This window comes from Malus domestica, chromosome 05 (genome assembly GCF_042453785.1).
Source record: "Malus domestica chromosome 05, GDT2T_hap1".
NCBI lineage: Eukaryota > Viridiplantae > Streptophyta > Magnoliopsida > Rosales > Rosaceae > Malus > Malus domestica.
Window position 1 is genome coordinate 39,318,170 of NC_091665.1, and position 26,177 is coordinate 39,344,346.

The window sequence follows — 26,177 nt, forward strand, 5'->3', positions numbered from 1 at the left end:
GATGTCACAATGAATAAACAAAATTGCAACAAATATTGCCTAAAATTGCCAAATGCCATCACAAGAAATAGGGAATTTCTCAAATCCATGACATCATCACCTCATCTAAATCCCATCCGATCTCCCACAATCCTCATTATCTGACTAGTCTCTATAGAGAACAAGTTGAACCATTTAAAATTTGTTCGGAAGAAATGGCCATGTCAAAGACGTTTACACTTTGCATCGTTGCTGTCTTGGTGTGCTCGGTTTGCATCGAAACAACGAGTGCAAAACCCATTGGATATCCAATCATGAGGCACGACCAGCCCATTCATTGTAGGGACTCACGTTGCCTGCCGCCGCCATCTCGTCGTTATCGCAGACGTTGTGAGCCGGAGGAGAGGTGCCGAGGTGGTCGTAAATTAAAATAAATCTTCACAACCACAAGAGATTGATGAAACTTCAAGCCATTAACAAAAGTCCACCCTTTTCAGCTGAACCATTCTTATATATATATATATTGTTCTTTATCTAAACTCATTGTGAGATTAGTATGATGTAACCTCGAAAATCCCCTTATTCATAACTAATTAATTGATAATTGTTTCTAAGTACAATCAAGATATATATATATATATATATATATATATTGTTCTTTATCTAAACTCATTGTGAGATTAGTATGATGTAACCGCGAAATTCCCATTATTCATAACTAATTAATTGATAATTGTTTCTAAGTACAATCAAGTTCAACTTTCTTTTTTAATTATCCGCATCAATGACTGTTACACGAATCTGGCAAGTATTGAATTCAATACAACACGTGTAGCGAAAAGCTATTGAGTTTTGTTGTTTCTGAACCGGCGATATATTTGGAAGAGCAATGACTCTAGACTAAGAACTAGTTGATTCTTATTAACCAAGTTTATATGTCAACTCGATCTCGTATTCAGGTAACTAGGTTGCTAGAAGAAATATAACTCTAGACAAGAACTAGGTTATTGTTGGTAACCAAGTAATGATATCTGCCCATGCATCTCGACCAAGCGTTTCGTTCCATGGGGTGATGATGCATGCTTCATCATCGAACTCATATACAATGATTGTGAGAGGGAGAACAGGCGCGTAGCTTGTCTTAAATTAGAATAATTCTTCCGAAACACAAGAGATAATGATCTTCATCATCGAACTCATATACTCGTACCAGAAATTCAAGGGACGGATTGATTTTTGGTAACAGGTAGATATGTGAAAGCTACAAATATACGCTAACATAGCTACCATCAAAACTTGTCTATTACAATAACGGGCTAACTAGTCTATACATGAGCACAGAAATTCGTTGCAAACATTTCAAAATAGAAAATCTTAGCATTGCCTTTTTAACATGTAACTTTGCTACATCAGTTGAGACAAACCTTTCCATCTGAAACTATCAGAATGTAAATATGTGGTCTTCTGCTACGATCTTGGAAAACCCACAAATCAGTATCCTCGTTAGTTTGTCGCCATTTAAGGTTTTAACAGTGCTGAAATGATCAACTAAATATCGGCTAACAATATATTTGCTACAGGCAGCTTAAGCTTAACCAGTTTAGCTACTTATCCAAACAACTTTATGACACTAGTAGAACTTTAAGGAAAAAAAACACATAAACTTGTAAGGTTCAATGTTCTTGTTTTAGAACAATTATACTTCTAAGCTGAAGGTCAAAATTTAACTGGTTCCCGTGCTTGAGATTTTCAAATTTTACGGGTAACTGTTGATTGAGCTCACAACTTCTAAATAGTGCAACAAATATACGCATACATACCACATTGTCTTAATGAGGATCCATGACATTTCTTAAAACATGTTACCAATTTGCGTGTTTCTTGTTTCAACCACCTGATGACGTGTGTATATCTCTTTTCAAAAATGGAAGGACTGTGGCGACGGAGGAAGCATTGAACACAGTGGATTTTCCTAACCCTTAATTATGCTTCACTAATACTACCTTAAATATTTTGTATGATCAAGCTACGAAGTAATGAAATTCTGTGGTAGAAGATAAACATCATAAGATATGTTCTGGTGTACTATGACCTTAAGTTTGCAGCTGCAAAGATATGGACAGTTGGTAATTAATGTAGTGATATGGAAATGTTGTTTCTTTAATATCTTCTTACTATCCCTTAATTTCACTTTGGTTGCTCGTTTGTTCATTTTTGTTTTAAATTTCTTTAAAAAAAATTAAAAAAGAAAGCATTTCGACAACTGTATATTTTTTACAAAACCAAGACCTCGGTTCAAAGTCCAAACAAATTTCTTGCTTCACCCTTCAATCCAAAGTTGTCGTGTTGTTGTAAACCATATATAGAAATTTTGAGTTATAAAACAAGATGTCACAAAGACATTATACCAACAAATAATAAACAAAATTTCAACAAATATTGCCTAAGATTGCCAAATGTCATCACATTAAATAGGGAATTTCTCAAATCCATGACATCATCACCTCCTCTAAATCCCATTTGATCTCCCACAATCCTCATTATTTGACTAGTCTCTATAGAGACCAAGTTGAACCATTTAAAATTTGTTCGGAAGAAATGGCCATGTACAAGACGTTTACACTTTGCATCGTTGCTATCTTGGTGTGCTCGGTTTGCATCGAAACAGCGAGTGCAAAATCCATTGGTTATCCAGTCACAAGGCACGACCAACCCATTCATTGTAGGGACTCACGTTGCCTGCCGCCGCCATCTCGTCGTTATCGCAGAGGTTGTGAGCCGGAGGAGAGGTGCCGAGGTGGTCGTAAATTAAAATAAATCTTCACAACCACAAGAGATTAATGAAACTTCAAGCCATTACCAAAAGTCCACCCTTTTCAGATGAAGATGGTGCCCATTCTTTTATATATATTCTATATATATATATATATATACACATTTTTTTTTTATCTAAACTCATTGTGAGATTAGTATGATGTAACCGTAAAAATCCCCTTATTCATAACTAATTAATTGATAATTGTTTCTAAATACAATCAAGTTCAACTTTCTTTTTTAATTATCCGCATCAATGACTGTTACACGAATCTGCCAAGTATTGAATTCAATACAATACGTGTAGTGAAAAGCTATTGAGTTTCGTTCTTTCCGAACTTGCGATATATTTGGAAGAGCAATGACTCTAGACTAAGAACTAGTTGATTGTTATTAACCAAGTTTATATGTCAACTCGATCTCGTATTCAAGTAACTAGGTCGCCAGAAGAGATATAACTCTACAGAAGAACTAGGTTGTTGTTGGTAACCAAGTAATGATATCTGCCCATGAATCTCGACCAGGCGTATTGTTGCATGGGGTGACGATGCATGCTTCATCATCGAACTCATATACAATGACTATGAGGGGGAAAACAGGCATGTACCTTGTCTTAAATTAGAATAAGTCTTCCGAAACACAAGAGATAATGATCTTCAAGACTTTACCATTATGTACATATTTACTATATAGTTCTTCATCTAACTTATTTTGTAAATGTGATTTGATTATAATGCACAATCTTTTTTCTTCATTCATCAAATGACGATAATTCTTTGAAAACTAATTCTTTGTTGACCAAGCGATAGCAATTTTGTAAACAAATTCGGTAAACACATCACTCTTATTCGTAAAAAAAATGATCATGGACACATTCTCATATAAAAAATTAAAGGGACGGATTGATCTTTTGTAACAGGTTTGTGAAACCTAGAAATATACGCTAACATAGCTACCATCAGAACTTGTCTATTACAATAATGGGCTAACTAGTCTATACATGAGCACATAAATTGGTTGCAAACATTTCAAAATAGAAAATCTTAACATTGCCTTTTTAACATGTAACTTTGCTACATCAGTGGAGACAAACCTCTCTATATGAAACTATCAGATTGTAAATATGTGGTCATCTGCTACGATCTTGGAAAACACGCAAACCAGTGTCCTCGTTAGTTTGTCGCCATTTAAGGTTTTAACAGTGCTGAAATGATCAACTGGATATCGGCCAACAATATATCTGCTACATGCAACTTAAGATTAACCAGTTTAGCTGCTTATCCAAACAACTTTATGACACTAGTAGAACTTTAAGGAAAAAAAAACGCACAAACTTGTAAGATTTAGTTCAATGTTCTTGTTTTAGAACAATTACACTTCTAAGCTGAAGGTCAAAATTTAACCCGTTCCCGTGCTTGAGATTTTCAAATTTTACAGATAACTATTGATTGAGCTCACTACTTCTAAACAGTGCAACAAATATACCCATACATACCACATTGTCTTAACGAGGATCCATGGCATTTCTAAAACATGTTACCAATTTTCGTGTTCCTTGTTTCATCCACCTGATGATGTGCATATATCTCTTTTCAGAAATGGAAGGACTGCGGCGACGGAGGAAACATTGAACACAGTGGATTTTCCTAATCCTTAATTATGCTTCACTAATACTACCTTAAATATTTTGTATGATCAAGCTACGAAGTAATGAAATTCTGTGGTAGAAGATAAACATCATAAGATATGTTCTGGTGTACTATGACCTTAAGTTTGCAGCTGCAAAGATATGGACCGTTGGTAATTAATGGAGTGACATGGAAACGTTGTTTCTTTAATATGTTCTTACTATCCCTTAATTTCACTTTGGTTGCCCATTTGTTCATTTTTGTTTTAAATTTCTTTAAAAAAAATAAAAAAAGAAAGCATTTCGACAACTGTATATTTTTTACAAAACCAAGACCTCGGTTCAAAGTCTAAACAAATTTCTAGCTTCACCCTTCAATCCAGAGCTATTGTGCTGTTGAAAACCATATATAGAAATTTTGAGTTATAAAACAAGATGTCACAATGACATTATACCAACAATGAATAAACAAAATTGCAACAAATATTGCCTAAAATTGCCAAATGCCATCACAATAAATAGGGAATTTCTCAAATCCATGACATCATCACCTCTTCTAAATCCCATCCGATCTCCCACAATCCTCATTATTTGACTAGTCTCTATAGAGACCAAGTTGAACAATTTAAAATTTGTTCTGAAGAAATGGCCATGTCCAAGACGTTTACACTTTGCATCGTTGCTGTCAAGGTGTGCTCGGTTTGCATCGAAACAGCGAGTGCAAAATCCATTGGTTATCCAGTCATGAGGCACGGCCAGCCTATTCATTGTTGGGACTCACGTTGCCTGCCGCCGCCATCTCGTCGTTATCCCAAGGTTGTGAGCCGGATGAGAGGTGCCGAGGTGGTCGTAAATTAAAATAAATCTTCATAACCACAAGAGATTGATGAAACTAATTCTCTGTTGACCACACGGTTAGCAATTTTGTAAACAAATTCGGTAAACACATCACTCTTATTCGTAAAAAAAATGATCATGAACACATACTAGTATAAAAAATTCAAGGGACAGATTGATCTTTTGTAACAGTTATGTGAAACCTACAAATATACGCTAACATAGCTACCATTAGAACTTGTCTATTACAATAACGGGCTAACTAGTCTATACATGAGCACAGAAATTAGTTGCAAACATTTCAAAATAGAAAATCTTAACATTGCCTTTTTAACATGAAACCTTGCTACATCAGTGGAGACAAACCTCTCTATCTGAAACTATCAGAATGTAAATATGTGGTCATCTGCTATGATCTTGGAAAACACGCAAATCAGTGTCCTCGTTAGTTTGTCCCCATTTAAGGTTTTAACAGTGTTGAAATGATCAACTGGATATCGGCCAACAATATATCTACTACAGGAAACTTAAGCTTAACCAATTTAGCGGCTTATCCAAACAACTTTATGACACTAGTAGAACTTTAAGGAAAAAAAACACACAAACTTGTAAGGTTTAGTTCAATGTTCTTGTCTTAGAACAATTACACTTCTAAGCTGAAGGTCAAAATCTAACTCGTTCCCGCGCTTGAGATTTTCAAATTTTACAGGTAACTGTTGATTGAGCTCACTACTTCTAAACAGTGCAACAAATTTACCCATACATACCACATTGTCTTAATGAGGATCCATGGCATTTCTAAAACATGTTACCAATTTTCGTGTTCCTTGTTTCATCCACCTGATGATGTGTGTATATCTCTTTTCAGAAATGGAAGGACTGTGGCGACGAAGGAAGCATTGAACACAGTGGATTTTCCTAACCCTTAATTATGCTTCACTAATAATACCTTAAATATTTTGTATGATCAAGCTACGAAGTAATGAAATTCTGTGGTAGAAGATAAACATCAAAAGATATGTTCTGGTGTACTATGACCTTAAGTTTGCACCTGCAAAGATATGGACAGTTGGAAATTAATGTGGTGACATGGGAACGTTGTTTCTTTAATATCTTCTTACTATCCCTTAATTTCACTTTGGTTGCCCGTTTGTTCATTTTTGTTTTAAATTTCTTTAAAAAAAATAAAAAAAGAAAGCATTTCGACAACTGTATATTTTTTACAAAACCAAGACCTCGGTTCAAAGTCCAAACAAATTTCTAGCTTCACCCTTCAATCCAGAGCTATCGTGTTGTTGAAAACCATATATAGAAATTTTGAATTATAAAACAAGATGTCACAATGACATTATACCGACAATGAATAAACAAAATTGCAACAAATATTGCCTAAAATTGCCAATTGCCATCACAATAAATAGGGAATTTCCCAAATCCATGACATCATCACCTCTTCTAAATCCCATCCGATCTCCCACAATCCTCATTATTTGACTAGTCTCTATAGAGACCAAGTTGAACCATTTAAAATTTGTTTTGAAGAAATGGCCATGTCCAAGACGTTTACACTTTGCATTCTTGCTGTCTTGGTGAGCTCAGTTTGCATCGAAATTGCGAGTGCAAAATCCATTGGTTATCCAGTCATGAGGCACGACTAGCCCATTCATTGTAGGGACTCACGTTGCCTGCCGCCGCCATCTCTTCGTTATCGCAGAGGTTGTGAGCTTAAGGAAAGGTGCCGAGGTGGTCGTAAATTAAAATAAATCTTCACAACCACAATAGATTGATGAAATTTCAAGCCATTACCAAAAGTCTACCCTTTTCAGCTGAAGATGGTGCGTATTCTTTTATATATATACTATATATATATATATATATATTGTTCTTTATCTAAACTTATTGTGAGATTAGTATGATGTAACCGTGAAAATCCCCTTATTCATAACTAATTAATTGATAATTGTTTCTAAATACAATCAAGTTCAACTTTCTTTTTTAATTATCCGCATCAATGACTGTTACACAAATCTGGCAAGTATTGAATTCAATACAACACGTGTAGCGAAAAGCTATTGAGTTTTGTTGTTTCCGAACCGGCGATATATTTGGAAGAGCAATGACTCTAGACTAAGAACTAGTTGATTCTTATTAACCAAGTTTATATGTCAACTCGATCTCGTATTCAGGTAACTAGGTCGCCAGAAGAGATATAACTCTAGACAAGAACTAGGTTATTGTTGGTAACCAACTAATGATATATGCCCATGAAGCTCGACCAGGCATCGTTGCATGGAGTGATGATGCATGCTTCATCATCGAACTCATATACAATGTCTGTGAGGGGGAGAACAGGCGCGTACCTTGTCCAAAATTAGAATAAATCTTCCGAAACACAAGAGATAATGATCTTCAAGACTTTACCATTATGTACATACTTACTATATAGTTCTTCATCTAACTATTTTGTAAATGTAATGTGATTATAACGCACAATCTTTTTGCTTCATTCGTCAAATGACGATAGTTCTTTGAAAACTAATTCTTTGTTGACCAAGCGGTTAGCGATTTGTAAACAAATTCGGTAAACACATCACTCTTATTCGTAAAAAAAATGATCAGGAACACATACTGGTTCCAAAAATTCTAGGGACGGATTGATCTTTTGTAACTGGTAGATATGTGAAAGCTACAAATATACGCTAACATAGCTACCATCAGAACTTGTCTATTACAATAACGGGCTAACTAGTCTATACATGAGCACAGAAATTCGTTGCAAACATTTCAAAATAGAAAATCTTAAAATTGCCTTTTTAACATGTAACTTTGCTACATCAGTGGAGACAAACCTCTTTATCTGAAACTATTAGATTGTAAATATGTGGTCATCTGCTAAGATCTTGGAAAACACACAAATCAGTGTCCTCGTTAGTTTGTCGCCATTTAAGGTTTTAACAATGCTGAAATGATCAGCTGGATATCGGCCAACAATATATTTGCTACAGGCAACTTAAGCTTAATCGGTTTAGCTGCTTATCCAAACAACTTTATGACACTCGTAGAACTTTACGGAAAAAAAAAACACACAAACTTGTAAGGTTTAGTTCAATGTTCCTTTTTTAGAACAATTACATTTCTGAGCCGAAGGTCAAAATTTAACTCGTTCCCGCGCTTGAGATTTTCAAATTTTAGAGGTAACTGTTGATTGAGCTCACTACTTCTATACAGTACAACAAATATACCCATACATACCACATTGTCTTAAAGAGGATCCATGGCATTTCTTAAACATGTTACCAATTTTCGTGTTTCTTGTTTCATCCTCCTGATGATGTGTGTATGTCTCTTTTCAGAAATGGAAGGAATGTGGAAACGGAGAAAGCATTGAACAAAATAGATTTTCCTAACCTTCAATTATGCTTCACTAATACTGCCTTAAATATTTTGTATGATCAAGCTACGAAGTAATGAAATTCTGTGGTAGAAGATAAACATCATAAGATATACTCTGGTGTACTATGACTTTAAGTTTGCAGCTGCAAAGATCTGGACAGTTGGTAATTAATGTAGTGACATGGGAACGTTGTTTCTTTAATATCTTCTTACTATCCCTAAATTTCACTTTGGTTGCCCGTTTGTTCATTTTTGTTTTAAATTTCTTGAAAAAAATTAAAAAGAAAGCATTTCGACAACTCAATATTTTTTACAAAACCAAGACCTCGGTTCAAAGTCCAAACACATTTCTAGCTTAACCCTTCAATCCAGAGCTATCATGTTGTTGAAAACCATATATAGAAATTTTGAGTGATAAAACAAGATGTCACAATGACATTATACCAACAATGAATAAACAAAATTGCAACAAATATTGCCTAAAATTGCCAAATGCCATCACAATAAATAGGGAATTTCTCAAATCCCTGACATCATCACCTCTTCTAAATCCCATCCGATCTCCCACAATCCTCATTATTTGACTAGCCTCTATAGAGACCAAGTTGAACCATTTAAAATTTGTTCTGAAAATATGGCCATGTCCAAGATGTTTACACTTTGCATCATTGCTGTCTTGGTGTGCTCGGTTTGCATCGAAACAGCGAGTGCAAAATCCATTGGTTATCCAGTCATGAGGCACGACCAGCCCATTCATTGTAAGGACTAACGTTGCCTGCCGCCGCCATCTCATCGTTATCGCAGAGGTTGTGAGCCGGAGGAGAGGTGCCGAAGTGGTTGTAAATTAAAATAAATCTTCGCAACCACAAGTGATTGATGAAACTTCAAGCCATTACCAAAAGTCTACCCTTTTCAGCTGAAGATGATGCCCATTATTTTATATATATACTATATATATTGTTCTTTATCTAAACTCATTGTGAGATTAGTATGATGTAACCGCAAAAATCCCCTTATTCATAACTAATTAATTGATAATTGTTTCTAAATATAATCAAGTTCAACTTTCTTTTTAATTATCCGCATCAATGACTGTTACATGAATCTGGCAAGTATTGAATTCAATACAACACGTGTAGCGAAAAGCTATTAAGTTTCGTTGTTTCTGAACTGGCGATATATTTGGAATAGCAATGACTCTAGACTAAGAACTAGTTGATTGTTATTAACCAAGTTTATATGTCAACTCGATCTCGTATTCAGGTAACTAGGTCGCCAGAAGAGATATAACTCTAGACAAGAACTAGGTTATTGTTGGTAACCAAGTAATGATATCTGCCCATGGATCTCGACCAAGCGTATCGTTGCATGGGGTGACGATGCATGCTTCATCATCGAACTCATATACAATGATTGTGAGGGGGAGAACAGGCGCGTAGCTTGTCTTATATTAGAATAAGTCTTCCGAAACACAAGAGATAATGATCTTCACGACATTACCATTATTTAAATATTTACTATATAGTTCTTCATCTAACTATTTTGTAAATGTGATGTGATTATAACGCACAATCTTTTTTCTTCATTCATCAAATGACAATGGTTCTTTGAAAACTAATTCTTTGTTGACCAAGCGATTAGCGATTTTGTAAACAAATGCGGTAAACACATCACTCTAATTCATAAAAGAATGATCATGAACACATACTCGTATCAGAAATTCAAGGTACAGATTGATCTTTTGTAACAGGTAGATATGTGAAAGCTTCAAATATATGCTAACATAGCTACCGTCAGAACTTGTCTATTACAATAATGGGCTAACTAGTCTATACATGAGCACATAAATTGGTTGCAAACATTTCAAAATAGAAAATCTTAGCATTGCCTTTTTAACATGTAACTTTGCTACATCAGTGGAGACAAACCTCTCCATCTAAAACTATCAAAATGTAAATATGTGGTCATCTGCTACGATCTTGGAAAACCCGCAAATCAGTGTCCTCGTTAGTTTTTTGGCATTTAAGGTTTTAACAATGTTAAAATGATCAACTGGATATCGGCCAACAATATATCTGCTACAGGCAGCTTAAGCTTAACCAGTTTAGCTTCTTATCCAAACAACTTTATGACACTAGTAGAACTTTAAGATAAAAAAAAAACACACAAACTTCTAAGGTTTAGTTCAATGTTCTTGTTTTAGAACAATTACACTTCTAAGCTGAATGTCAAAATTTAATTGGTTCCCGCGCTTGAGATTTTCAAATTTTATGGGTAACTGTTGATTGAACTCACTACTTCTAAACAGTGCAACAAATATACCCAAACATGCCACAATTTCTGAATGAGGATCCATGACATTTCTTAAAACATGTTGCTATTGAAGATCTCCTTGTGTAACTCTTTCACAAATTAAGTGATAGTCGATCTCGATGGGTTTGGACTTGGCATGAAACACAGGATTGGTTGATAGAGTTATGGCTGAGATGTTATCACAGTGATTCATTGGTGCTTGATAAAGGGGAATGTGTAAATCACAAAATAACTATCTTATCCAGGCTATTTAAGCAGCTGTGATAGCAAGAGCTCAATACTCAACTTCTATGGATGAGCTCGATACTCAGCTTCTGTGACAATTTTTCGATACACAGTGTGCTTGATACTCAGCTTTTGTCTTATCACCGAAATTAAAAACAGGTTCGTCGTAGTTGGATGCGACACATGTGCTTTTTTTATCGGTCACCGTGTGAACAAAAGTACACAACCGGGTGCATGTCCATATGTGACAATCTTGACAACGCTATCGATCAGCTAGACACTTCCTCTGGCGTTGGATGTAGCCAAACTAAAATCCCTAGTGGGCTGAAAAATCAGACTCTAAATTTGAGAACCTTTAACAATCATACGGATGTGTGGGACTTCAACCCATGCAGCTACGCCTTGCTTGTGCAAGAAGGTGAGTTCAACTTCAACAGTACAAGTTTTCAAGAACTAAACGACACAACCCGACTTTCGGCGATTCTTGATTGGGAAATTGGGGATGAGTAATGTGATATAGCAGCTAATAACGAGAGCACTTTTGCATGCAAGGCAAATACTCCTGCCATGATCGGTCTTCAGGTTACACATGATGGTGCCTGCCAGGTTTCGTAAGGAACCCATACCTCCTAGGTGGTTGCGAAGGTAAATAAATCTAGACACCATTTGATTATTATCGTGTGCACTTTTGCATGCAAGGCGAATAAATCTAGACACCATTTGACCATTTGATTATTATGATGAACAATTTTGTGTTTATCAAAACATAGTAGGGTAAATCTTCAAAATGGTCCTTGAGATTTGCATAACTCATCACTTTGGTCCCTGAGATTCCAAATCAATAAAAGTGGTCCCTGAGATTGTCCACCCTCCATCATTTTGGTCATTCTATTAAAAACTTCGTTAAGTGTCCCAGAGTTCTTGGCCGGAAGTTTTGGCAATTTTCAAAGCTTCGTAACTCAATCGTTTCTAAACCAAATTCGACCCATAATATATCAAAATGAAGATAGGATAGTGTAGAATAAGATTATACCTCTTTCGAAGCCCAATGGTTGCCGGTGATTGCCAGAAAATAGCCTCAAAGTTGACTAGTCTGAATGAAAACTTGAAAACTCGCCAAAAACTGGGTAAACTTTAAACGTTCATAACGTCTTCAATACTCAATGCAATTAAGTGATTCAAAAACAAAAATCATACTTCTCGATGAGAAAAAGAGAATGGTACCTTTTTTTTATGGCTAAAGCGCCGTGTTTTGGCCGGAAAAAGGCTCAAAAGTGGCGAACTCAGCCACTTTTGAGCCTTTTTTTGGCCAAACCACAGCTATTTAGCTGTAAAAAAAAGTCCCACTCTCTTTGTCTCGTCGAGAAATATGATTTTAGTTTTTAAATCACTTGATTTCGTTGAGTATTGAAGAAGTTATGAACGTTTAAAGTTTACCCAGTTTCCGACGAGTTTTCAAGTTTTCACTCTGACCAGTCAACTTTAAGGCTATTTTCTGGCAATCTCTGGAAACCATTGGGCTTCGAAATAGGTATAATATTATTCTACACTTTTCTATCTTCATTTTGATATATTATGGGTCGAATTTGGTTAAGAAACGATTGAGTTCCGAAGCTTTGAAAATTGCCCAAACTTCCGGCCAAGAGCTCCGGGACACTTAACGGAGTTTTTAATGGAAGGACCAAAATGATGGATGGTGGACAATCTCATGGACCACTTTTATCGATTTGGAATCTCAAGGACCAAAATAATGAGTTATGCAAATCTCAGGGACCATTTTGGCGATTTACCCAACATAGTATACATGTGTGTTTGTAAATGTATGTATGTATGTATGTTTTGTCGGAAAATATTAGTATTTTGGTTTATTTGAATGTTTGGTTTTCTAGGCATAGCCCATTAGAATTAGGTTTTGTTAGAAATTAGGGTTAGGTTATTATAAATAGGATGCTTTGTTATTCATTAGAAATCAAGCTAGTCACAATGTAGTTTCTTAGGGTTTTGTAGCCGTTCCGGCATTCTTGTTAGTTTAATAATATTCCTATTATTTTGTTAATCTCGTTCGTTGCGCACTCTGATATTCAACTTCGTATCAGAGTAGGTTAAATCCTTCGGGAATTAATCTATTTTGGGGGGGTTGATATCGATCTGTTTGTTCAGTATCAAACTATCAATTTTGTTTTAGTTCGGGTTTTGTTGTTTGAAAACAAAGAAAAAAATTGAATCTGTTTGTTTGGGACTTGGGATGCACACCACGCTAAACCCAGAACCCCAAACTCATTGCGCCGTTCGTTATCTACCAAAACCCAAACCTGCACCGAAGCTGCCATTGGCATCCACTCCACTCTGGCATTGAGCCGCAAACCCGCCATCACGCCCACCAAAATAACATCGCTACTTACTGCCTAACCAACCCTCTACCCTGTAGCCGCTTAATCATCGTACCGGACCATCACCATCTCGCTGCCGCCTGGAACCACCTGCCTGCTAAACCTGTAAACTCGTCCGCTGACCCGCATGCTCGTTCTCACTCTCACCCAAACCCATGAACCCAATCTGCACCCTGCCGCTGCAACTAGAAACCCAGCACATCTGTTGTTCGTCTCCAACACCAGTCTCATCACCACTTCGTTCCCTAAACTGCTGCTGCGTCTAGACCCGCACCACCTCGCCACCCTGCACCCAGTCTAAAACACTTGATGACCCACACTTTAAGTTATTGCCTGCGCGCCGCGTCGGATCGGATCTGATGAACCTCCCGCCGCCTTGGACCCAACTCTGTCATGCTGCTAAACCTGCATCTGCTGTGCTTGTTTTGCAGGTATGAAGAAAACCAAATCTTTGGAAAGGGAAGTAAGAAAAAAAAAAGGAAAAAGAAAGAAAGGAAAATTGAAGCAAAAGGAAGTGAAGAAAAGAAAAAAGAAAAAATTGTTGCTGTTTATTTTAGGCCCTCACGGGCAAGGTAAAAAAAAAACATGGTTAAGTTTGTGTTTGGGCCACACAAGTGATAGTATTTGTGTTTGTTTGTTCGTTCATTGCTACAATTGGGATATGAAAATCTCGTTCGTTCAGTGATGGGTTATTTCCTTACTTTCAACACTAGCCAGTTTGAATCAGATTTAGTTTGCCAGCAAGAATCAGGAATCAGTTAGCCAGTTCGCCAACCTGCCTGTCTATCTGTCCGCGCTGTGATAGGAGCATATTTATGCGACTTAGTATGTTTGTTTTCGTGCATTTATGTTCTTAGTTCTTAGTTATGTTAGTAGTTTAAGCCATTTTTGTGTGTTTGTAGGTTCTTTGGGCCAAGGATGCAAGTAGGTGCATTTTGGAGCACTTTGGAGCATTTTTGGGCCAAGATTGGATGGTGCAAACATGGAGACATGAGGATGGACGAATTTGATGATTCAAAGGGCTAGAAATCTGCATGTGTGTGTGCAAAGTGTTGGCCTACAACTTCAAACATCATAGCTGCCATGTGATGGCAGAAAATGTGTTTATTGCTAGCTAAATGGATGAAGAACATGCATGTGCAAGTATAAACACCACATGGGCAGCAAGAAGGAAAGAAAACAGCAAAACACACACCACATGGGCAGCAAGGAATCAGAAATTAAAGCATGGAAGAGTGGGAAGTGATGATGACAACACAAACACACACACACGGCAATGGAATGGAGTTGGCAGATTTCTACAACTTTGGTAGTGAATGGACAGCAAGGAATGGCAGAAATTGGACCACTATGAGGTGGATTTCTGGTTGGTCTTCCACTTATAACTTTGGGTGGCTTTGGAATGATTGTTTCTAGGTGGAAAGAGCACAAAAACAGCACACACACATGCAAAAACAAAGCTGGCATCATCCTTTCTTCTTTGCCGTGAGTTGTCATGTCCATTGCCTTGCAATTCTTTTCATTTCCAACCTCTATATAAGCACCATTCAGCCTTCAAGGAAGACACACAGAAATTCATACACATTTCCATTAGTTCCAAGGCTTGCAAAGAAGGATGAGTGCTTGGAGTTGTGCTAGCCATTCCATTGGAGTTGTTGGAGCATTCTAGGTGTTTTCTACTTTGTTTCTCTATGTTTAATATCAATTGTTTTTGTTTAATTGCAAGTATGAGGAACTAAACCCTTTAGCTAGGGGGTGATTCGAAACTATGTTTATGCTTGCAATATGAATTGATTACCTTTGGTTGGAATTTCATAAGTTGTGGATTCAATTTGTTTAACCATTTGATTGATAACTTATTTATGTATGTTTATTGAGAGTGCACGCTTAATTTTCATGCATAAATATGACGCTAGAATATAAGTGAGTTTCACCTAATCGTTATGAACTTATATTCACAAGTAGTGGAGGTTGCTTATAAACAATCGCGTTAAATGAATTCTTGGCACTAGTTTCATGCTTTTCATAGTAACGAATGCCTCGTCAACACTTATAGTTTTCATGATGCTTAATGATCTTTGATTGTATCTTTATTGTGCTTTTCACGTAAAGGACTTTTGGAGAATGTTGTGAATTGCGTTGCGCAAACCCATCCAATTCATTAACTTAAGGAGAACTTGACGGTTAATTTAAGCGGACCTAATTAACCTAGGGTGTTGAGTTTCATAATTTATCGAAAGACCAACTGAGAATCGATCTTGTATTGCAAGTGTGACATGTGTGGAGAAGAACCCCTTAAGCTATTCCATCATCCATATTTTTCATCGCATTCATATTTACATTTTGCCCTTAATTATAATCTGTCCATTTAATTTAATCTCGTCAAAAACAACTCAATTCCCCCTCCCCATATTTTGTTAAAGTCTTAGTCGTTCAAAATCTATCTTATTTTATGCTTTTTAAGTATTTGGAGTCTTTTGAACTTGTTTTGAGTCTTTTGGTTTGTCTTAGTGTTTTAAAAGTTAGTTTTATTTATTTGAGTCAAGTGTTTAGCACCCCTAGTTAATCCCCGGTTAGAACGATCCCTACTTACATCATTACTACAATTGTCACAAATAGGGTTTAATTTGTGTGTCAAGTAATTCTCACATCACGCTGCGAAGCCTATCTGTCTGTCTGTCCGTGCTGTGAAGCCTGCCTATCTATCTGTCCGCGCTGCGGAGCCTGCCTGCTTGCCTGTCTGTCCACGTTGCGGAGCCTGCCTGTCTGTCCGCTTAACGGAGCCAGTCCGCATCTGCTTGTTTGCAAACCCATGTCGTATACCGTCATGAGTTGGACAGGGGGTGTTGGAAAATATTAGTATTTTGGTTTATTTGAATGTTTGGTTTTCTGGGCTTAGCCCGTTAGAATTAGGTTTTGTTAGAGATTAGGGTTAGGTTATTATAAATAGGATGCTTTGTTATTCATTAGAAATCAAGCTAGTCACAATGTAGTTTCTTAGGGTTTTGTAGCCGTTCCGGCATTCTCGTTAGTTTAATAATATTCATATTATTTTGTTAATCTCGTTCGTTGCGCACTCTGATATTCAACTTGGTATCAAAGCAGGTTAAATCCTTCGGGAATTAATCTATTTTGGGGGGGGTTGATATCGATCTGTTTGTTCAGTATCAAACTATCAATTTTTTTTTAGTTCGGGTTTTGTTGTTTGAAAACAAAGAAAAAAATTGAATCTGTTTGTTTAGGACTTGGGACACACACCGCGCTGAACCCAGAACCCCAAACTCATTGCGCCATTCGTTATCTACCAGAACCCAAACCTGCACCGAAGCTGCCGTTGGCATCAACTCCACTCCGTCATCGAGCCAGAAACCCGCCATCACACCCACCAGAATAACATCGCTACTTACTGCCTGACCAACCCTCTACCCTGTAGCCGCTTGATCATCATACCGAACCATCACCATCTCGCTGCCGCCTGGAACCACCTGCATGCTGAACCTGTAAACTCGTCTGCTGACCCGTATACTCGTTCTCACTCTCACCCAGACCCGTGAACCCAATCTGCACCTTGCCACTGCAACTAGAAACCCAGCATACTGCCGTTCGTCTCCAATACCAACCGTATCACCACTTCGTTCCTTGAACTACTTCTGCGTCTAGACCCGCACCACCTCGCCACCCTGCACCCAGTCTGAAACACCCGATGACCCGCACTTGAAGTTGCTGCCTGAGCGCCGCGTCGGATCGGATCTGATGAACCTCCCGCCGCCTTCGACCCAACTCTGTCATGCTGCTAAACCTGCATTTGCTGTGCTTGTTTTGCAGGTATGAAGAAGACCAGATCTTTGGAAAGGGAAGTAAGAAAAAAAAAGGAAAAAGAAAGAAAGGAAAATAGAAGCAAAAGGAAGTGAAGAAAAGAAAAAAGAAAAAATTGTTGCTGTTTATTTTAGGTCCTCACGGGCAAGGTAAAAAAAAAAAAAACATGGTTAAGTTTGTGTTTGGGCCACACAAGTGATAGTATTTGTGTTTGTTCGTTCGTTCGTTGCTACAATTAGGATATGAAAATCTCGTTCGTTTAATGACGGGTTATTTCCATACTCTCAACACTAGCCAGTTTGAATTAGATTTAGTTTGCCAGCAAGAATCAAGAATCAGTTAGCCAGTTCGCCAACCTGCATGTCTGTCTGTCCGCGCTACGAAGCCTGTCTGTCTGTTTGTCCGCGCTGCAAGGCCTGCCTGTCTGTCCGCGCTGCGGAGCCTGCCTGCTTGGATAGAGCCTGCCTGTCTGTCCGCCTAACGGAGCCAGTCCGCATCTGCTTGTTTACAAACACGTGTCGTATACCGTCATGAGTTTGACAGGGGGTGTTGAAAAATATTAGTATTTTGGTTTATTTGAATGTTTGGTTTTCTGGGCTTAGCCCGTTAGAATTAGGTTTTGTTAGAGATTAGGGTTAGGTTATTATAAATAGGATGCTTTGTTATTCATTAGAAATCAAGCTAGTCACAATGTAGTTTCTTAGGGTTTTGTAGCCGTTCCGGCATTCTCGTTAGTTTAATAATATTCATATTATTTTGTTAATCTCGTTCATTGCGCACTCTGATATTCAACTGCCTACTTATTTGATTATGGTTAAATCACATTATTGGTAGCCTATTGTGAGGCTTAGCTCCTCACCCCTTTAGTGTAGATAATATCGTTTGTTCAAAAAAAAAAAAAAACAAATAAATTTTCAATTTGCTCGACTTTCTTGGTATATATGATTGTATTGTTAGGCTCATTGGAGTTGCGTTGAGGGATTCAGCATACATTGGATCCCTTTATATCTTATCATCTGTTGCGAAGTACTAGCAGAAAAAAACAGCAGTAGTAAGCAAATAATTGCCACTTTGGTTGGGGTGCGAATTGCTGTTAGCTAGAGACAAGAAAATTGGGTGATGACTACATTAGTAAAGCATGCACTATGCAGTAATAAGCTAAAGAACATTTCCTTCATTTTGTATATATTGATATAATGTGAGAATAATTATACCAATTAGCCACAAATGCTGTGGTTTTGTATATATTGATATATAGTACATGAACTGTGGCCTTTGGCATTTTTTAGCAGTGAGTTGTTGACATAATGGCTCAAATTTGAGATTTTACCTTATATTGGATTTTAATTCATTCTTTTTCTTTTCAGATATTGATGTGCAAAGCTTCCAACTCCTGCAGTATTGGAACCTGCATAAATTCAGTGGGAAATTATTCTTGTGAATGTCCGAAAGGGTACAAAAATGACAGCCAAAAGAATCCCACAACTACACATTTGAAGACAGCCAAAAGAATTCTTCGATACCTTAAAGGTACTATTAACTTTGGCTTGTTCTATTCAAGTTCTGATAACTACAAACTTGTTGGGTATAGCGATAGTGATTGGGTAGGAGATTTCAATGATAGAAAAAGCATTACTGGATTTGTGTTCTTCATGGAAGACACTTCATTCACATGGATGTCGAAGAAGCAACTGATTGTCACTCTTTTTACCTGCGAAGCTGAATACGTAGCTACTACCTTATGTGTCTGTCATGCAATTTGGCTGAGAAACTTGTTGAAAGAATTAAGCATGCCACAAGAAGAGCCAACAAAGATCTATGTCGACAACTAGTCTGCAATAGCTCTAGCAAAGAATCCAGTATTCCATGACAGGAGCAAACACATAGATACCCGTTATCATTACATAAGAGAGTGTATTGCAAGAAAGGATGTGCAAGTGGAATACGTGAAGTCTCAAGACCAAGTTGCCGACATATTCACCAAGCCACTCAAACAAGAAGACTTTGTTAGATTGAGGAAATCAATCGGCGTCACAAGACAAGATTAAGGGGGGATGTTGAAATGTAATCTTGTCTTGGCCCAAGACAATTGATCCGGCCCATACACAAAGGAAGATCCATGCACATGCTAGAGAATTCTAGTAAAGTTCAAGTTGGTGGAAGAGTCTAGAAGAATGTTGAGGATTCCACCAACATACAAGATTAATGTAGATAATTCTAGCTTATGAAGGTGATAGGAGCATATTTATGCGACTTAGTTGGCTTGTTCTTGTGCATTTATGTCGTGTTTCCTTAGTTATTTTAATGTTTAAAGTCATTTTCATGTGTTTTCAGACTCTAAGTACAAAGTATGCAAGAAGATGCATTTTGGAGGCCTTTGGAGCATGTTTCGGGCTTGGAATGGATAGCAAATGCATGGGCCAAGTGGATGGACGAATTTGAGAACTAAAGAGGCCAAGAATATGAAGAATTATGGTCCAAAAGATGAAGAAAACAGCCCAAAAATCTGTCACCCCAACTTGCATTCCTTGCCATGCAAACCACATAGAATTCCCTTTGGATTCCATGCCATGCTTGATCACTCTTGTCCCCTACATAATTTCTAATTTCATGCTTCAATTCATTTAATTATTACACTCAATTGCTTGATACCTCTTGTTCCCTTCACTCATTAGATTTTAGACAACATTTACATCCATTACATGCACCAATTGATGCTCCATCATTCACATTTGGAATCCCATGCCTTGTGTACCACATGTTGCTGCACCTTTGACCCATTTATTGACACATTTTCACCTCCCTTTCCATCTCTATGCAATGTACACAATAATTCATGCCCCCTAGCTACAAGACCACTCCATTTTACCCTTCACACTTTGCATCATCACTTCATTTTCACCCTTGGACCATTGCACACCACACACACAAATTGCCATGCATTTCATCCTTAACCTAACCTGATTTTCTAAGGTTTTTGGGGCCTATAAATACATGTTTACACCCCTTGGCAAAAGATAATCCCCCATATTCATCATTTTATCACAGAAATTCGTCCATACACACCCTAGGAAGCAAAACACCCCAAAAACACCATTCTAGTGCCTAGAAAACATAACAGCCACTCCACCTTCTTCCACCTTCTTTGCCTAGTTCTCCACCACCTTCCAACCATCAAACACTCTTCCACACTCACCCTAAACCCCTCCATATCATTCCCCATCCATTCTACACCATAAATCCACCCAAAAATCTGTCCACAAGCTTCATGCCGCAACAAGGAGGAATGGAGATCCATTGATGCACTTGCTTTCCAAGTTGGAGCATTTTAGGTGTTTTCTTTCCTTTGATTTTAATGTCTAATTTTATGTATCTTTGTATTGCAAGAATGAGGAACTAAACCCCCTTAGTTGGGGGGTGATTCGAAACCATGTACATGCTTGCAATATGATTTGATTACATTCAGTTGTTATTTCATAAGTTGCGGATTCAATTCGTTCATCTACTTGATTGATAACTTATTTGTGTATGTTGATTGAGAGTGCACGCTTAGTTTTCATGCATGAATATAATGCTAGATTATGAGGGAGTTTCACCTAATAGTTACAATCTTATAATCACAAGTAGTGAAGGTCGCTTGAAAACGATCGCGTTGAATGAATTCTTGGCACTAGTTTCATGCTCATCATAGTAACGAATGCCTCGTCAACACTTATAGTTCTCATTGTGCTTCATGATTCTTGATTGTATCTTTATTGTGCTCATCACGTAAGGAACCTTTGAGGAATGCTTTGAATTGTTGTATGCGCTTTTCCATCCAATCCATTAACTTAAGGAGAACTTGAAGGTTAATTTAAGCGTATCTAATTAACTTGGGGTGTTGAGTTTCATAATTTATTGAAAGAACAACTGAAAATCATTTTGTTTGCAAGTGTGTCATGTGTGGAGAAGAACCTCCTAACTAGCCTTTTATCCATCCTTTTCATCCAAAAACGTTTTACAATCTGTTTTGTTTTAAAGTTTCTGTTTTGTTTTCAATTTTCGTCCAAAACAAATCCCCCTTTATTTTGAAGTCTTAGATTAGTTAGAAAGTGTTTTGATTTGTGTTTCTAAGTGTTTTGATTCAAGTTTTCATCCAACTTCGTCCAAGTTCTTGTTAGGTTCTCAAAACTGCCCAGAAAGTGGTTTTTAGGCAGTTTTGAGTCATTAGGTTGCTGTTTTGAGTTTTATGTTTGTTTAAGTATTTTAAAGTATAGTTTTGCATTCTTTGAGTCTAGTTTAGTGTTTTAAATTTTGTTTTTATGTTTTTAAGTCAGTTTTCAAGTGTTTAGCAATCCCTCCTAATCCCCGGCCTAGAACGATCCCTACTTACATACTTTACTACATTTGATAAAAAGAGGGTTTAATTTTGTGTGTTAACTTATTTTACGCATCAGAAGGTAGTGGAATTATCTAGATATCTCTAGCATGATGCTTCCATGCTTCTCCAAGGTTCCATCCATACCTATAAAAGGAGAAGGCATCCACACCATTTGAAATAACCAAGAGAGCAAGTAGTGAGAAGTGAGAAGAAGCAACAAAGCTTCTAAAAGTGTTTGAGTGTTTCCTCTTGTACTAGTTTGTGAGTGAATAAAAATTTTGTGTAAAAACTTTGAGTGTTCTTTCTTTCTCTTGCCTATCAATTCCGCTGCGTTACATTCTTCTTTGTGAGATAAATATCTCCAAAGTAGTGAAGTCTTTTTAAGCCCCAACACTAGGTTGCTATTTGGAGACACCAGTGCCTTTACTAGTTTACGAGTTCATCGCCAGAGGAACTCTTCATTATCATATTCATAACGTAAAGAGAAAAGAACCGTCACTTTCGTGGGAGTTGACGGTTGAAGATCGCAGCTGAAACTACCGGAGCACTAACGTATTTGCACTCCTCAACTTCCATGCCAATCATACACCGAGATGTGAAAACAATAAATATATTATTAGACGAAAGTTAAACAGCAAAAATGTTGGACTTCGGAGCTTCGTGATTGATTTATCTAGATCAAGCTCAAATCACAACTCTAGTGCAAGGGATGCTAGGGTACTTGGACCCTAAATACTTCCATTCGAACCAGCTAACAGAATAGAGTGACGTCTACAGTTTCGGAGTTGTTCTTGTGGAGCTACTAACAAGAAAACTGGCACTATCATTTACCAGGCCTGAAGAAGAGAGAAACCTGGCAAACTTCTTCGTTTGTTCCGTGGAACAGGATCACTTGACTCAAATTCTCGATGACGACATAGTCACCGACAGAAATCTTGAGACACTGAAAAGAGTGGCTAATCTTGCAAGTAGATGCTTAAGGGTGAAAATGGGGGAAAAGCCTAGCATGAAAAAGGTAATAATGGAGCTAGAGGGGATACAAACTGCGGCGAAGCATCCACGAACTGCTGATTTCAGTCCAGAGGATAATGAATACTTGCTCGAGCCGCCTTCAATGGCTTATGCTAGAGGTGATAGTTGTTCTAGTAGTAGCATAACCATTGGTGCAACTAGTGTGTACGAATGCATGCAAATCGAAATGTTAATGCGACAGGGTGATGGTCGATAATCCATCGTTTCTCAATAGTGTACATCTTCGAATATAATTAACAGAAAGCTACTCAGGCACACAAGAAATGAAATACATTTCAAGCACAACATATTCAAAATCCCCGGCAGATTGACATTTCTCCGGTGGAATTCACAAACGAGTTCTAACACGAAAATGGTGTCTACAATATATGGAATTTCAAAGCTACAAGTCTCAGAAAAAGCAAGTAATTTGGACAACTCAATCTAATTTGTTTATTCTCGAAAGTCACAAGAATCACTGAGACCAAAATGCTCAACCTGTTCATTACAGTGAAAATCATGATCACGAACCTTGCAATAAAATTTGAAATAGAAATACAAGAGAAGCACAACCTAATCAAATTGCGTTCTTTAAAAGATAAACCTTGCTCAAGGAGACGAGAGAGTTAAACATAACCGTTGTCATATGTGAAGGTTGAAACAGGAGATCATCTTATCTGGGTAGGAGAGCAGAGCAAACCAGATGCATCTGATCCAACCACTGCAAGATCACAAACAGAACAGATCTTCCCTTCATGGTCCGGAACAAACCGAGAGCTGCAGTACGGGCATGACACATCCTTCTGTCCACGGTAAATAGGCACGTATGTTCCCCCTCAAACCACAAATGTGTTGGAAATGTGCCCTAAAGCCAATCATGTGATGATACTTTACGGACATTTCACATGTTAAACTAATCTAGTTTTACATATAAAGGGCAAAGATTATTGTTTGAGCCGTCTCATATAAATGTTATATGCTTAAACGATAAAGTCCAAGGAATATGTGATTGGGAGAATGTAATCTAATGAAGTTAGATTCATGAGACCATTCTTTCGTAGACACATCCTAAATGTTCCTGATCATAGGATTGTCAATTGGGCATTGACAGTCCGTTAAGATCGGTACGTACTATGTCTTCTCTCAGGGAGAGTGATTAGTCTCGAGTCATTGGTGTGTGTGACATCAAGACAAGTACGTAGGTGCTCAATAGAGAATGAGTACACTGAACGTGATCAACGAAGAGTTCTCATATTCCATGTCACATAAGAACTCATGGTTGGGATAATGCAAAGTAGTCATTTGACCTGAGGCATCACAGTTGTCTTGTGGTTAAGTCCTTGATCTTTGATTATGTCAAAGTCACCCCCTCGGGGTGTCCACGGCATCGTTGGGGTCAAGTGACTTAGCTATGGAGACAAGTGAATGCGCAACAAGGGATCTCTAACCTTCAAACAGTTGAGGGAGAATACTCTATGATATGATTTAGAATCTCTGGCCAGAGTATGAATGAGATTAGGGAATGCGTTCCAAATCACATTCAAGTAAATCATATAAGCACAAGATTCACATTGGATAGTAGACATGAACAAATAAACTATCAAACCAAACAATGTGGTTAAGAGTATTAGATTAGAGAAAGACCGTATTGCATTTGTAATCCCGAACTGAATAGGTTCTCTAACCTCTTCTGATTAGCTTGGGTAACCATGACATGCTGCTAGGCGTCAACCATGGTTTGTGGAAGCCCTAAACGTGTGTAATCACTAAAGGGAGAATTGAAAATAGTTTCAATTCACAATCGATGTAAAATGGTTTTAATCGCCCACTACCTCGCTAAAAGGAACCTAATGGATCGCACACCATAAAAGGTAGAGATTGGAGATTAAACGGAAATGAGTAAGAATGATTAAATGGTTTAATCATTTATTTATGGCAAGGATTAATTAATATGTTAATTAATCAAACGAATAAGTTCGTTAAAGACTTCGGGATAGTTTTGGACCTTAAGGCCCAATGGGCTTCGAACGTCAAGCCCATTAACTTAAGTTGTATGACAATTTAATGAATAAAGATTCATTAAAGCCCAAAAGCCCAAAATCCCCTAAATGGCCGGCCATGATGAAATGAATTAGGGTTTTGGTTGTTTAGGTCACTTAAAGAAGTGACTATATAAATGATTTTATAGCCAAATATTCATTAAGGATTAAAAGGGTTTATTTTTGGGGAAAATTGGTGAGAATTGTCTCTCCATTTTCTCTCTAAAGAGGCCAACACCTTGGAGGGTACATCTAGCAATCCTACTACTCCAAGGTCACTCATTTCTTCTACAATCTAACCTTGGTGAAGAGACTTAGAGGTTCTCAATTTTGGGAACTTGGAGAACCTATTTTTCCATCCAAATCCATGGATCTAAGAAGCAAGGAATGAAGGCCCTATCTCTTTGGGTGATTAGCCTTTGCTTATGCAAAGAGGAATCCACAAAGGTAAAAATTTCAACTCACTTTGTTTTGAGTTGATTATTGGTTCACCAATCTACTAGGCTTTGAATTTCATTGTAATGTTTTGTTTTTGGGTGCATACAAGCATGATTCCGCCTTTAATTGTTAATTGCATGCTATATGATGTTGCTCAAATGAACATGTTTTTCAAAATAATTCCTTCAAAATGGGTTTCTGAAGTCATAGTTTAGCTGGGTTGCATCAGTCATGTTCTTTTCTGCAGCTTGCAGGATTTGTCTTGCTGTCTTTGCATGGTTTTCAACGCTGGGGTTGGTCTCCAAAAGTCGCCTGGCAAAGTTAGCTGCCGTGTTGAGATTACCAGCCTTATAGCAAACAGTCGAGGCATTTAGTAATGCTAGCCTCAAGTGAGGGATCTGAAGGTTACAGTGGGTGAAGTAAGCTGCTAGCTCCTGTTGGCGAACCGGATCGCCTTTAAGTTCCCTCCTCTTAATCTCCATCTTCAAACCCAGAACATACTCCTTTACAATGATTATTAATTCTTTTACTTCATCAACCTCTCTCCTTGAATCAACTACAATCAGAGGAATAGTATGCAGAATACCAAGGAAAAGACGTAAATTAAAATCTTCACAACCACAAGAGATTGATGAAACTTCAAGCCATTACCAAAAGTCCATTTTCAGCTGAAGAGGGTGCCTATTCTTTTATATATATACTATATATATTATTCTTTATCTAATCTCATTGTGATATTAGTATGTGTTGGGGCATAAAAAAACTTCACTACTTTGGAGATGTTTATCTCACAAAGAAGAATGTAATGCAGTGGAATTGATAGGCAAGAGAAAGAAAGATTACTCAAAGTATTTCACAAGATTTTTATTCACTCACAAACTTAGTATAAGAGGAAACATTCAAACACTCTTAGAAGTTTTGTTGCTTCTTCTCAC

General features: G+C 37.4%; 1 long non-coding RNA gene across 1 annotated transcript; it reads left to right on the forward strand.

Moving 5' to 3' along the window:
- The first annotated feature begins 14,474 nt into the window (after nt 1–14,474).
- LOC139196552 (uncharacterized) lies at nt 14,475–20,895 on the forward strand. Its single transcript, XR_011581596.1, has 2 exons — nt 14,475–18,924; nt 19,729–20,895. It is a non-coding gene; the product is annotated as an uncharacterized lncRNA (long non-coding RNA).
- Nucleotides 20,896–26,177: the final 5,282 nt, after the last annotated feature.